The sequence below is a fragment of the Bos taurus genome, chromosome 29 (genome assembly GCF_002263795.3).
Source record: "Bos taurus isolate L1 Dominette 01449 registration number 42190680 breed Hereford chromosome 29, ARS-UCD2.0, whole genome shotgun sequence".
Taxonomy (NCBI): domain Eukaryota; kingdom Metazoa; phylum Chordata; class Mammalia; order Artiodactyla; family Bovidae; genus Bos; species Bos taurus.
Window position 1 is genome coordinate 48677398 of NC_037356.1, and position 11977 is coordinate 48689374.

The window sequence follows — 11977 nt, forward strand, 5'->3', positions numbered from 1 at the left end:
TCCAGCCGCACAGCTGGGACTCTGCCGGTGGCGAGGTCGCGGCGCCCGGAGAGGGAGGAGGCGCCAGGGCAGGCAGGCAGGTGGCTGGCCGCCTCCCGTCCACACAGGCGTCCAGCTCACCCGATGCCCGCCTGCCTCCGGGGCTGGCGTCTCATGAGAGCGGCCAGAAAGGGGAGGGCACTGGTGGCCATGAGGGAGCGTGGGAGGCACAGAGCATGGCTGAGGGGTGAACCTGCGTTCCGGGACGACTGTAGAGCTGGAAGGTCTTGACTGAAGTGTCTGCGGCCGAGCCTCAGACCCCCCAGCAGTGGAGGGGGGGCCCCTGCCCGTGCCCGCCCCAGAGGCCATCAAGGAGAGGCTGCCTTGTTCCCACCCACACGTAGCCAGTACCTCATCCTTGGGGAGTGCGCGAGGCCCCCACACCCCCGCCCTGTCCCCTCAGGAGCCCCCACTCGAGGGTGGTGGTGCAGGGCACTGCCCGGGGGGGCTGCAGGAGGCGAGCAGACGGCATGGCGCTGGGGGCACCTTATCTCGCTGCCCCTGGTCCCTCTCCCACTGTCCTCACCAGTGGGAGATGGACCCGAGTTCACATCCGAAGCAGCAGTTCCACCCTGAGGGTGGAAGCATGCTAGGCGAGTTAGGCGAGCAGCTGCTCTTCCGTACGTTGGTGGGCACTGGTGAGCGTCTGGCAGGTTGGTGTGACGAGAGCCAGAGAAGATGGTTAGGTTCTCTGCCCAGCACCTTGTAGGCTTTAGGAGAGGAGGTGCATGTCACCTGGGTGCGAGTCTGTGGACATGGTTCTCGGTTTGAGATGGCCACAGGGTGGGGCGGCCCCTCACTCACCCCCAGGAGACAGGAGGGGTCGAGTCCCCTCCCTTGGCGAACTCCTGGCCACGATGGACCAAGGCACCTCCTTGCCCGTGAGGAACATCTGGCATGTGTTGGGAGGAACAGAACCTATGTGGTGAACATACTTATGTGTGAGTGCACACCGGAGCATGGGAACACCTGTGTGTGAGTGCACATAAGTGCATGGGAACATGGGTGTGAGTGCAACTGGTACATGGGAACACCTGTGTGTGAGTGCACACCAGTGCATGGGAACACCTGTGCGTGAGTGCACACTAGTGCATGAGAATATCTGTGCGGGAGTGCACACCAGTGCATGGGAACATCTGTGTGTGAGTGCACACCAGTGCATGAGAACATCTGTGTGTGAGTGCACACCAGTGCATGGGAACATCTGTGTGTGAGTGCACACTGATACATGGGAAGACTAGTGAATGCACACCAGTGCATGGGAACATCTGTGTGTGAATGCACACTGGTGCATGGGAACATAGCTGTGTGTGGGAGCACACCAGTGCATGGGAACACAGCTGTGTGTGAGTGCACACTGGTACATCAGAAGACTAGTGAATGCACACCAGTGCATGGGAACACCTGTGTGTGAGTGCCGAGTCATCCCATGTGGAGGCTCCCAGCTCAACAGGAGGCTGGACGGAGGCGCTGCAGATGGGGAGAGGCACTGGGATGGCCCCTTTCTGTGTCCGCTCTGGGGAACCATGTGAGGGCCTGGGCAGACGAGGTGGGTTTACCTCAGGACAGTCAGGGCAGAGGGCGGCATGTTGAGGTTACTCAGAAAGCAGCACTGGGTTTTGTCTCCCCTGTGGGGTAGGAAGGGTGGGCGAGGGTGCCTGGCGCTGGGGCCTCAGGCTGCCGCTTGGCTGTTCCAGGTACACTTGGCAAGACTGCCGTGTGGAGCCCTGCAGCTGTGCCCTCCCCACCACGCACTGGGGCTCTGACCCCATGGCCACGCCCTCACGGGCCCCCGCGTTCGGCCAGGCCTTGCCATTGCAGCTGGAAGGTCGCAGCATCCAGGAGGCTTGCCCAGAGCCATCAGCCTGGAGGCAGCGGGCTGGTGGCACTTGTGGCCTGGCCAGCATGCCCGGCTCTGCCTGGAGCTGCGGCTGCCTGGGCCCAGCGCTGCCTGTGTGGACAGGCCTCCGCCTCTGCCCCCTGACTGCCGCGGGCCAGGTAGAGCTTTGATGGCCAGGGCGCCCCGCCCGGCCTTCACAGTGCTCCTCAGGGGTCCCCTCCCTCCTGTGGTCTCTGCTGTGAGGCTCCCCAGGCCCCCCTTGCTCTGTCGCAGGCCTCAGGGCCTGGTTCCCTGCCTCCCTCAGGGCCTGCGCCTCGTCAGTCACTGTGTCCTCAAAACCGAGGGGTGGATTCCGGGTCCAGTGGCCACTCTGACCCCCTCCTCCGCCAGCCTCGGCACCCCAGCTTCTGTGCGGCCCAGCGCCCAGGCCTCGGGGCAGGAGCCCAGGTGCTGAAGATGGCAGCAGTGGCGTGCACCTGGCCCGGGGCGACCCTTGACAGCAGGAGCCCAGCGACACTGGCGTCTCAGCAGTGTCACCTGAGGGTGGGGCCTGTGCACACTCGTCAGGGCGCACACTTGTTGCATGGGGAGGTGTGGTTTACACTTCACCGTAGCTGAGTTTTCACAAGCCCCGCAGATGGGGGTGGTTCCACTTAAAACTCTGGTTTTCTTTTACGGGTTAGGGGTTTTGGCCCCAGGGCCTGGCGTGGGCACCAGGCCTCCCGGCCCCTGCCTCGCCCTGGTGGCCGGCCTGCCATGTCGGTTCATGGCCTCCAATCTGGGGCAGGGGCCCCACAGAGACTTGACTCTCTTCTTCCAGGGCTCAGCCATCCCCCCAGGCCCACGGATTCCCCCTTCAGTCCACGCCGTGACAGGGCCAAGCTGGCTCAACCCAGTGGTTCCTTCTCCCTGAACTCTTCCCAGCCAGGGAGGTGGGCGGCTAGACTGGACAGAGTGGGAGGGTGGAGCCCAGGGTAGGATCTCTGGCCTACCGTCCGCTCAGTCTCTCCTCCCTACTGCCTCCAAGTGCCCAGTGGGCCAGGCAACGTTGGCTGGGCTGCAGAGGCCTGGGGGGACAGGGACAACCTCCAGCTGCGCCGCCAGCCAGGCCCCTGATGGAAGCAGGCGCTGTGCCGGGGGCTGGGCCCCGCAGGAGGGCACCGTCCCGAGCACGGTGGCCCTTGGCTAATGGCCGCCGCACCGGACTGGGGCCCCTGCCTCCAAGCCCTCGTGAGCAGCTTCCTTCCTGTGGGGGCAGATGTTCCTCCCGGCCCCAGGCTCAGAGGGCAGGGCCACGTGGGTAGCAGGAGCCCATGACCCCAGACCCAGCTGTCCCCCTACTCCCCCCAGAGTTGCTGGCAGGCGGTCCCCGACAGCAAGAGCTCTGGGACCCTCCTGGCCTGGGCAGGCCTCTGAACTCGCCCTGATGCTCTGGACACCTCAGCCTCCTCCAATCCTTCTCAGCCCTTGGAGCCTGTCCGTGGATTCCCACCAGGCGCTGGCCCTGGAGACCCCTGTGAGCCCTGCCTCCTTGGGCCACCGGGAAGGTGCAGCCTGGCTATGTTTCGAGGCCAAGGCACCATGGTGCGCCTGCGTGCGGCCCCCGCCCACCCCGAGGTGTCACTGCTGGCCCGGTCACCGGCCCGTCTGGCCACGCCGACAGCTCGGGGAGGCAGCCGGACGTGGCTTCCCATGACAAGCCGACAACCCCGGCCCAGCGGGGATCCATGCTCGTGGGGCCTGTGGACCTCGTACAGGCCACAAACAGCCTCTGTGGTCTCCTTCCCCGGGGGCTCCCCAGGGCTCCTCTTGCAGTCGAGCATGCCTACTCGGCTGCGGCCTGCCCAGGTCTTGGTTCTGCATCTGGGGCCTGAGGGGACCCATCATTTCCTGCCCTGGGGATTCAGGGAGGGGAAGCCGGGGTGTGAGGCCAGAACCGCCTCCTTCCCAGACCCTGAATACAGGGCTGGCTGCCCACACCGCCTCCCCAGAGCCTGCGGGCTCAGAGCCCTGGGCCTCCGTGGGGCTCGGGCATCCTCCTGGGGACAGAGGCTCCTGGGGGCGGCGCTGGGCCTCCGCGAGGCTGGGGCGTCCTCCTGGGGACAGAGGCTCCTGGGGGTGGTGCTGGGCCCCCGCGAGACAGGCGTCCGCCTGCCTCAGGAGGTTCCAGGGTCAGGGCAGGGCAGATGGCTGCAGAAAAGGGTAGGGTGGGCAGGAGGCAGGGGAGTAGGTGGCAGGACCCTGGTCCTCAAAGTGGGAGGCACAAGGGGACACATGAGAGCGTGAGGTGCCCAGGCTGGTCTGAGGTGGCCCGGGGACCCAGGGCCAGGGTGCCCGGCCCCTTTAGCAGCTCATGGGTGGGTGCCGAGATGGGGCTGGCAGCTGGCAGGGGCCTTGTGCAGAGACCTGCCCGAGACTGCAGTGCCCAGCGAAAGGCCGATGGGCCAAAGAGCAGAGCCTCCACCCAGAGGAGGGGCTGAGGGGACCCCATGGCCAGGTCCCTCCCCACTGCTGGTCCCCTCTCAGCCACCTCCTGGGGCAGCCCAGGCCCCTCAGAACGCCCCAAGCCTGCTCTCCTCGCCTCTGGCTCCCCTCCTGGCCAGGAAGTATTTACTTCCGGACCGCGAGGAGCTGTCTTCTTGTCCACGCCTGGGGAGAGTCAGGTGATGTGGAGAACCCCAGCTCACCTTGAGAACCCAGCTCAGAGTCACCGGTGGTCTCAGCACATGTGGTCAGCTGATGACCCCATCACGCTGTCTCACACGGGCTCTCATCTGCAGCCACCTGGCTGCAGGCCCAGGGGAGGGTGAGAGTGAGTGGGCGGGGTTGGAGGCAGGCTCACCATCAGACCCCCTGGGGGATGTGTCAGTGTCCTGGGGCGGCCGTCACAAACGGCCGCACAGTGAGTGTTGTCCTCTCGCAGCTCTGGAAGCCAGAAGTCCCGGATCAAGGTGTTGGTGGAACCACATCCCCTGCCAAGGCGCTACGGGAGGGTCCTCCCGCCTCCTCAGTACTTGAACCGAGAACTTCCAGATGTACGAGCTGGGTTTCAGAGAGGCAGAGGAACCAGACGTCAAATTGCCAACACCCACTGGATCATCGAAAAAACAAGAGAGTTCCAGGAAAACATCTACTTCTGTTTTACTGACTACGCCAAAGCCTTTGACTGTGTGGATCAAAACAAGCTTGAAAATTCTTAACAAGATGGGAATACAGACCACCGTATCTGTCTCCTGAGAAACCTGTATGTGGGTCAAGAAGCAACACTTAGAACTGGACATGGTACAACAGACTGGTTCAAAATTGGGAAAGGAGTACGACAAGGCTGTATGTTGTCACCCTGCTTATTTAACTTACATGCAGAGTGAAGTGTTAGCTGCTCACTCATGTCCAGCTCTGCAACCCCATGGACTGTAGCCCGTCCGGCTCCTCTGTCGGTGGAATTCTCCAGGCAAGAATACCCGAGTAGGTAGCCGTTCCCTTCTCCAGGGGATATTCCCAACCCAGGGATTGAACCCATGTCTCCTGCATTGTAGGCAGATTCCTTACCATCTGAGCCACGAGGGACTACCTTATATGCATGGCACATCAAGCAAAATGCCAGCCTGCATGAATCACAAGCTGGAATCAAGATTGTCTGGGGAAATATCAAAAACCTCAGATATGCAGGTGATACCACTCTAATGGCAGAACATGAGGAGGAACTAAAAACCCCGTGATGAAGGCGAAAAGCTTTTTTCCATAAAGCTGGCTTGAAACTCAACATTCAAAAAACTAAGATCGTGGCCTCTGGTTCTGTCAGTTCACTTCAGTCGCGCAGTCGTGTCCAACTGTTTGCAACCTCATGGCCTGCAGCACACCAGGTTTCCCTGTCCATCACCAACTTCCGGAGTTCACTCAAACTCATGTCCTTCGAGTCGGTGATGCCATCCAACCATCTTATCCTCTGTCGTCCCCTTCTCCTCCTGCCCTCAATCTTTTTCAGCATCAGGGTCTTTTGTAATGAGTCAGTTCTTCACAGCTGGTGGTCAAAGGATTGGGGCTTCAGCTTTAGCATCAGTCCTTCCAATGAATATTCAGGACTGATTTCCTTTAAGAGTGACTGGTTTGATCTCCTTGCAGTCCAAGGAACTCTTAAGAGTTTTCTCCAACACCACAGTTCAATAGCATCAATTCTTCAGCGCTCAGCTTTTCTTTTATGGTCCAACTCTCATATCTATACATGACTATTGGAAAAACCATAGGTGTGACTAGCTGGATCTTTGTCAGCAAAGTAATGTCTCTGCTTTTTAATATGCTGTCTAGATTGGTCATAGGTTTTCTTCTAAGGAGCAAGCATATTTTAATTTCACGGCTGCAGTCACCATCTGCAGTGATTTTGAAGCCCAAGAAAATAAAATCTCTCACTGTTTCCACTGTTTCTCCATCTATTTACCATGAAGTGATGGGACCAGATATCATGATCTTCATTTTTTGAATGTTGAGTTTTCAGCCAGCTATTTCACTCTCCTCTTTCACCTTCATCAACAGCTCTTTAGTTTCTCTTCACTTTCTGCCACAAGGGTGGTGTCATCTGCATATCTGAGATTATTGATATTTCTCCTTGCAGTCTTGATTCCAGCTACAGAGTACATCATGTTAAATGCCGGGCTGGATGAAGCACAGGCTGGAATCTGGTCCCATCATTTCATGGCAAATAGAAGGGGGAAAAGTGGAAGCAGTGACAGATTTGATTTTCCTGGGCTCCAGAATCAGTGATAGTTGAACCATAAAGAAGGCTGAGCGCCAAAGAATTGATGTTTTCGAATTGTGGTGTTGGAGAAGACTCTTAAGAGTCCCTTGGACTGCAAGGAGATCCAACCAGTCCATCCGAAAGGAAATCAACCCTGAATATTCATTGGAAGGACTGATATGAAGCCTCCAATACTTTGGCCACCTGATACAAAGAGCCTACCTACTGGTAAAGACCCTGATGCTGGGAAAGACTGAAGGCAGGAGGAGAAGCGGGCAACAGAGGACGAGATGGTTGGATGGCATCATCAAGTCAATGGACCTGAAGTTGAGCAAACTCCAGCAGATGGTGAAGGACAGGGACGCCTGGGGTGCTTCAGTCCATGGGGTCACAAAGAGTCGGACACGACTGAGCGACTGAACAACAGCATCCGTGGATGGGCACTTGCTTCCGCTGTTGGCTGTTGGGATACTGCTGTGAACAAGGGTGTGTGACCATGTATTCAGTTCTCTGCTTTCACTTCTTCTGGGAACAGACACAGAAGGGGGACTGTTGGATGACATGATAATGCTATTCTTAATTTTTTGATGAAACACCAATACATTTTTTAAAAAGAATCAAAGGTCAGTCGCCGCATCGAGAGTGGGCCTGAGGTGGAGTTGTGAGAGAGCAGTGTTCAGAACTTTGAAATCATTTAATCAGTTTCTTAACTTTTTATATGAACAACTGGTCATTTATTTTGGTAATTGTTTTAAGTAGTAAAGAATTTGATTAACATATACATGATGGGGCTTCTTCCCTGGATGGCTCAGTGATACAGAATCCTGCTGCCAGTGTAGGAGACAAGGGATTGATCCCAGGAAGATCCCACATGCCGCGGAGCAGCTAAGCCAGGGCACCACAGGTCCCGAGCCTGTGCCCTGGAGCCTGGGAGCCACAGCTACTGAGCCCACACGCCCTGGAGCCCGGGCACAACAGGAGAAGCCCCCACAATGAGAAGCCCGCGCCTCGCAACCGGAGAGTAGCCCCCATTGTCCGCAACGAGAGAAAAGCCTGTACTGCAGTGTAGACCCAACACAGCCACTAAAATGTATATATATATACACACACATAGACACATTTACAAAGATCAAAGCCCGGATGACACAGCCCCATCCCAGACTTGCTGCCCGAGACTCCGAGGCCCGGTGGCTGGGAGCAGGATGCCCCGCCCGTCCTGGGATGGCACTGCCAGGCGGCTGAGCACCGTCCAGGAGGTGGTGGCCGTGCCTGTCCACTCGCCCTCTCTCCTTTCCTGTATTCTGCTCATGGGTTCGTCTGAGCGTCCAGAAAGGTCCCTTGTCTCCCAGCTGGCTGCCCTCTCCTCTCCCCACTCTGTGGCGACAGGAGAGGACCCTCCTCTCAGCTCCCGCAGGTCTGGACCTGCTCGGCCCTGTCCCCACCACGGGATGTCCTAGCTGTCCAGTCAAAGAAACAGTCTCCACCAGCATCAGTTACTCTGACTCCAGAGGGCTGGGTCTCTTGGGCAGTAGGTGGTCCACTCGCGTCCAGAAACATTTCCTAAGCACCCAGGCTGGACCCCAAGGGTCCCCGAGACTAAGACATTTGTCTCTGCCTTTCCAGGACTGGCAGTGACTTCTGAGCGGGGTACTGACGGATGAACAGGAGTTCGCCAGGGCCCGAGGAGGGAACGGTGCTCTGGGCAGTGTCACTGTCTCTCATTCGATCCCCAGTGCCTTGTGAGGTGGGGCCCGGTGGACTCTAGCTGAGGGGCTCAGGGACACAGCCCTGAGGGACCAAGGCCGGGCTGACAGTGAGAGCCTGGCACCAGGTGGGGATAGGCCTCCTGCCTCCTGCCCTTGGAGCTCTCACCTTTCCCAGGCCACAACTTGGAGGAGAAGGATTAAGGACAGGCCTGAGTCACAGGCCATGGCCAATGGGCTGTGTCAGGCTCAGGTGACCTGGTGTCAGGCCATCTCTCTGATGCTGCAACTCCAGGCAGCTTGGGCCTCCCCAGGCCCGCACTGGAGCAGTCCGTGACACCCCAAGTGGTGTGCTTGGTGAGAGCCGGCTTGAGGTCATGCCTGGCAATCCCAGAGGGCTTCCTGGAGGAGGGGGACTTCCAGGCAGGGGAGCAGGGCCGTTCCTGAGCACTGCCACCCGCAGGAAGAACATGGCAGGGAGCCCCAGGCTCGGGGCTGCCATGACGCACAGCTTCCTCACAGGCTGCCTTTTTCCAGGCTGGTTGTGCTGGAGCCTGGAGGCCTGGCCTCGTCACCGCAGGGAAATGACCTCATGGGGAGTTTTGAAGAGGCGCCCTCGCTCCGCTCCGGCCTGCCTGACACCCTCACCCAGCTGGGAAGGAAGGCAGGAGTCCCCAGCCGGATGTTTGGGGACCAGTCTCTGTCTGCCTGCTGGACGGGGGTCCCCTCGGCTCCCTGAGAATCCCGGAAGCGGCCCTTGGATAAATATTAGTAAACTTGGCTCAGACCAGTGCTGCCTGACGCCGGTGTCGTGAGGCAGGGCCCCACGAACACCGCCCAGCTAGCACCCACTCAGCCCCTGGGCAGAGCCAGTTCCTGCCCCCAGGCTCAGGGCGCGGTTAGATGCATTTGAGGCCCACTGGCCGGCTGTGTGACCTCCACTGAGTCACTCAACTTCTCTGAGACCCCTTCTCCGTTCCTTGCAGAACCAAGAAAGCCTCCCCAGAGGCCCCCAGCTCATGGGGTGACCCGGAGGGAGAAAGCAGGGCCCACACTGGCCTCCCCAAGGTGCCAGGCCCCGTCTCTCAGGCCAGGGTCCCCCCGCCCTGCCCCCAGCACCAACTCAGCCCAGAACCCGCTGGGGCCAGAGCTCCCTGTGGGTGCAGCCCGAGTCCACACTGCACACCTCCATCTTGGGCAGGAAGCCAGCCTGGCGGGTCCTTCCTGCTATCAAACGGCTTGGGAGGTGTCCCCCTAGAAGACCCTCACGGGGGTTGCAAGGTGAGCCCTTCGCTTCATCCTCACGTTCTGAGGACCGACAGGCCTGCATAGGAGGCGGGAGCAGGGTCCCCTCCTTGCTCCAGGCCCACACTGGCCTGGCTGAGCCAGGCAGGGAGATCTCTGGCTGGTGGGGGTCCCAGGCCCCCCACCTCTGGCTGGTGGGGGTGCAGCTGCCTGGTGGGGGGTAGAGAGGGCGGCGGTGGGCTCCCACCCGATGACCTGCCCTCCCAGCTCCCGTGGACCCACCTTCAGGACACCACCCCCAGGCCGCTGGTCACCGGCTGGCCCTGAGGGTACCTGCCCAGTGGGGATGGAGAAGAGTGCCAGGTGGGCCTGCTGATCACCGCCCACCTGGCCTCACCTGGACTGCAAGTCCTCCACACCCTTCCTGCCTCTCTCAGCTCGTCCTCTCCAGGGCTTCCGCTCTACGTCTGAGAAAAGGGGCACGAAGAATGCCCCCCAGGACCTGGCTCAGCTGGCTCCTCAGGAAGCCCTCTCTGGCACCCTGTCCCCGCCAGGGAGACTGCCAAGCCGTCCTCTCGGCCCCACAACCCCCAGCGCCCTCCCCACGCCGAGTGCTCCCCAGGCAGGCGGGGTTCCTTCCTTCTCCTCCAGGCCCCATCACCAGCCAGGCCTGCAGGTACCCAGTAGATGCTCAAGCAATGCTGAGTGTCTGTGGTGTGCCTCACCCTGACTGAGCTGCCACTGCCTGGCACCTGTGTCAGGGTAACGGCCAGAGGGCCTCAGAGGGGTCCAGGCAGGGTGCCAGGCACCCAGCCAGCTCACAGTGGCTCCCTAGAGGCAGTGGTGGAGAGCTCGGCCCTGGTCTGCCTCCCTGCGTCCCTCAAAAGCCCAGGACACAGAACCTGGGGAAGGAGGGTCAGCAGTCTCACCATTACCAGCTCTGCTGGGATGCTCTCAGCGATGGGGAGCTCACCCCTTACATCTCTGCCCTGTGCTGCCTTGAGGGGAGCTGTGTCTCCCAACTCCCCACCCACCCCGTGCTTGCTTCATCCTCGGCCTGCTCCCCTGCTCAGCGAGCCTGCCAATTCCTGCTTCCCCGTGCTGCCCGCAGGCTGACCAGCCGGCCTTGTGCTTGCTCTCTGCTCCCTTCCACAGGCCAGAGTCCTGGGCCCAACTCCACCTCTCAGCTGCCCCCCTTCCACACCCCTGTCCATCCACTCAGGCCTGGCCCGAGCTGCCCATCTGAGCCAGCCAGTGGCGCCCCTTATTCCTCACGGTGACCCTGCAGGCCCCGGGCTGGGACCAGGAGGCAGGGCCAGGGCAGGTGGCGGAGGGCCGGCTGGCTCAGGGCGGGCCTGCACCCAGGAGGTCCCACCTGTGGCTTAATGCTCCACCTTGGCTGCCTTGGGTATTAATCCTTTTTGAACCAGAGTACCTGCGTTTCCACTTTGCACCAGGAGGTGGGGTGGCTGTCACGCCCAGCAGGACTCAGCTCACCTTGCTCCCTTCGCTTTGCAGTACCTGCCCAGGTCATAGCCAGGTAGGCTGTTTTGAAAGTGGGGGCCCTGGAACAGGTGGGGCCCCCACAGATCAGATCCCCTCTGTCAGCTGGACCCCCACCCCTGGGAACCCGGCAGGAGCTAGCAATCACTTCCTGCTCCTGTTAAACCCTTTAAAGGACGACGGTGAATAAGGAGACTAGTCCGGCTGGCAGGCCATGACTCCACGGCCCCCACCCCAGCCCAGGCCGACCCCCTCCCCGGGCAGGCACCAACCCCTTTCCCACTCCCTAGGCTCCCAGGCCCCCCTGGCAGGTCCCCATGTGTCCCCCCTCCCCCGACAGTGGAGAGGCCTGGAGGGTCCGGGAGGAGGGCTGACCCAGGAAGGGAGCTGGAGCAGCCTCACCTGCCCTCACGCTTACTGGACACTACGGGGAGCTGTTCTAGCACTTTCCGTGGGTTGCCAAATCTAACAAGTGGCTGTTGTCTCTTAACAGGAGTGAAAACTGAAGCTCTCGACACCTGCTCTCCTGCCGGCCCGAACCAAGGAGGAGAGGGCCGGAGGGCGGCAAGGTGGGAGATCAGGCCGGCTGGGGCAGAGCCCCTAGAGGGTCTCCCCAGGAGGGACCCTCGGACGTGGGAGGAACGGGGCGACCGCTGCCTCTGCCCCACAAGCCCTGCGCTGGGTGTCAGGGCACCTGGAAGGTGGGGGTCTGGGCCCCGCCATCACCCCTCTCCGGGCCGGCCTGGGCCGCGGGCGCTTGCCCGGGTCTCCCGAGCAGTGAGTCACAGCGGGCAGGGCCGGCGTCCGGGGCGGGGTGAGGACCGTGAGTCGCCCCACGGGGCTGGGGGTGGGGGTTGGAGCGCCGGGAAATCAAGGGAGGGGGGTGCGCAGGCTGCAGACACGTGCACTGGGTGG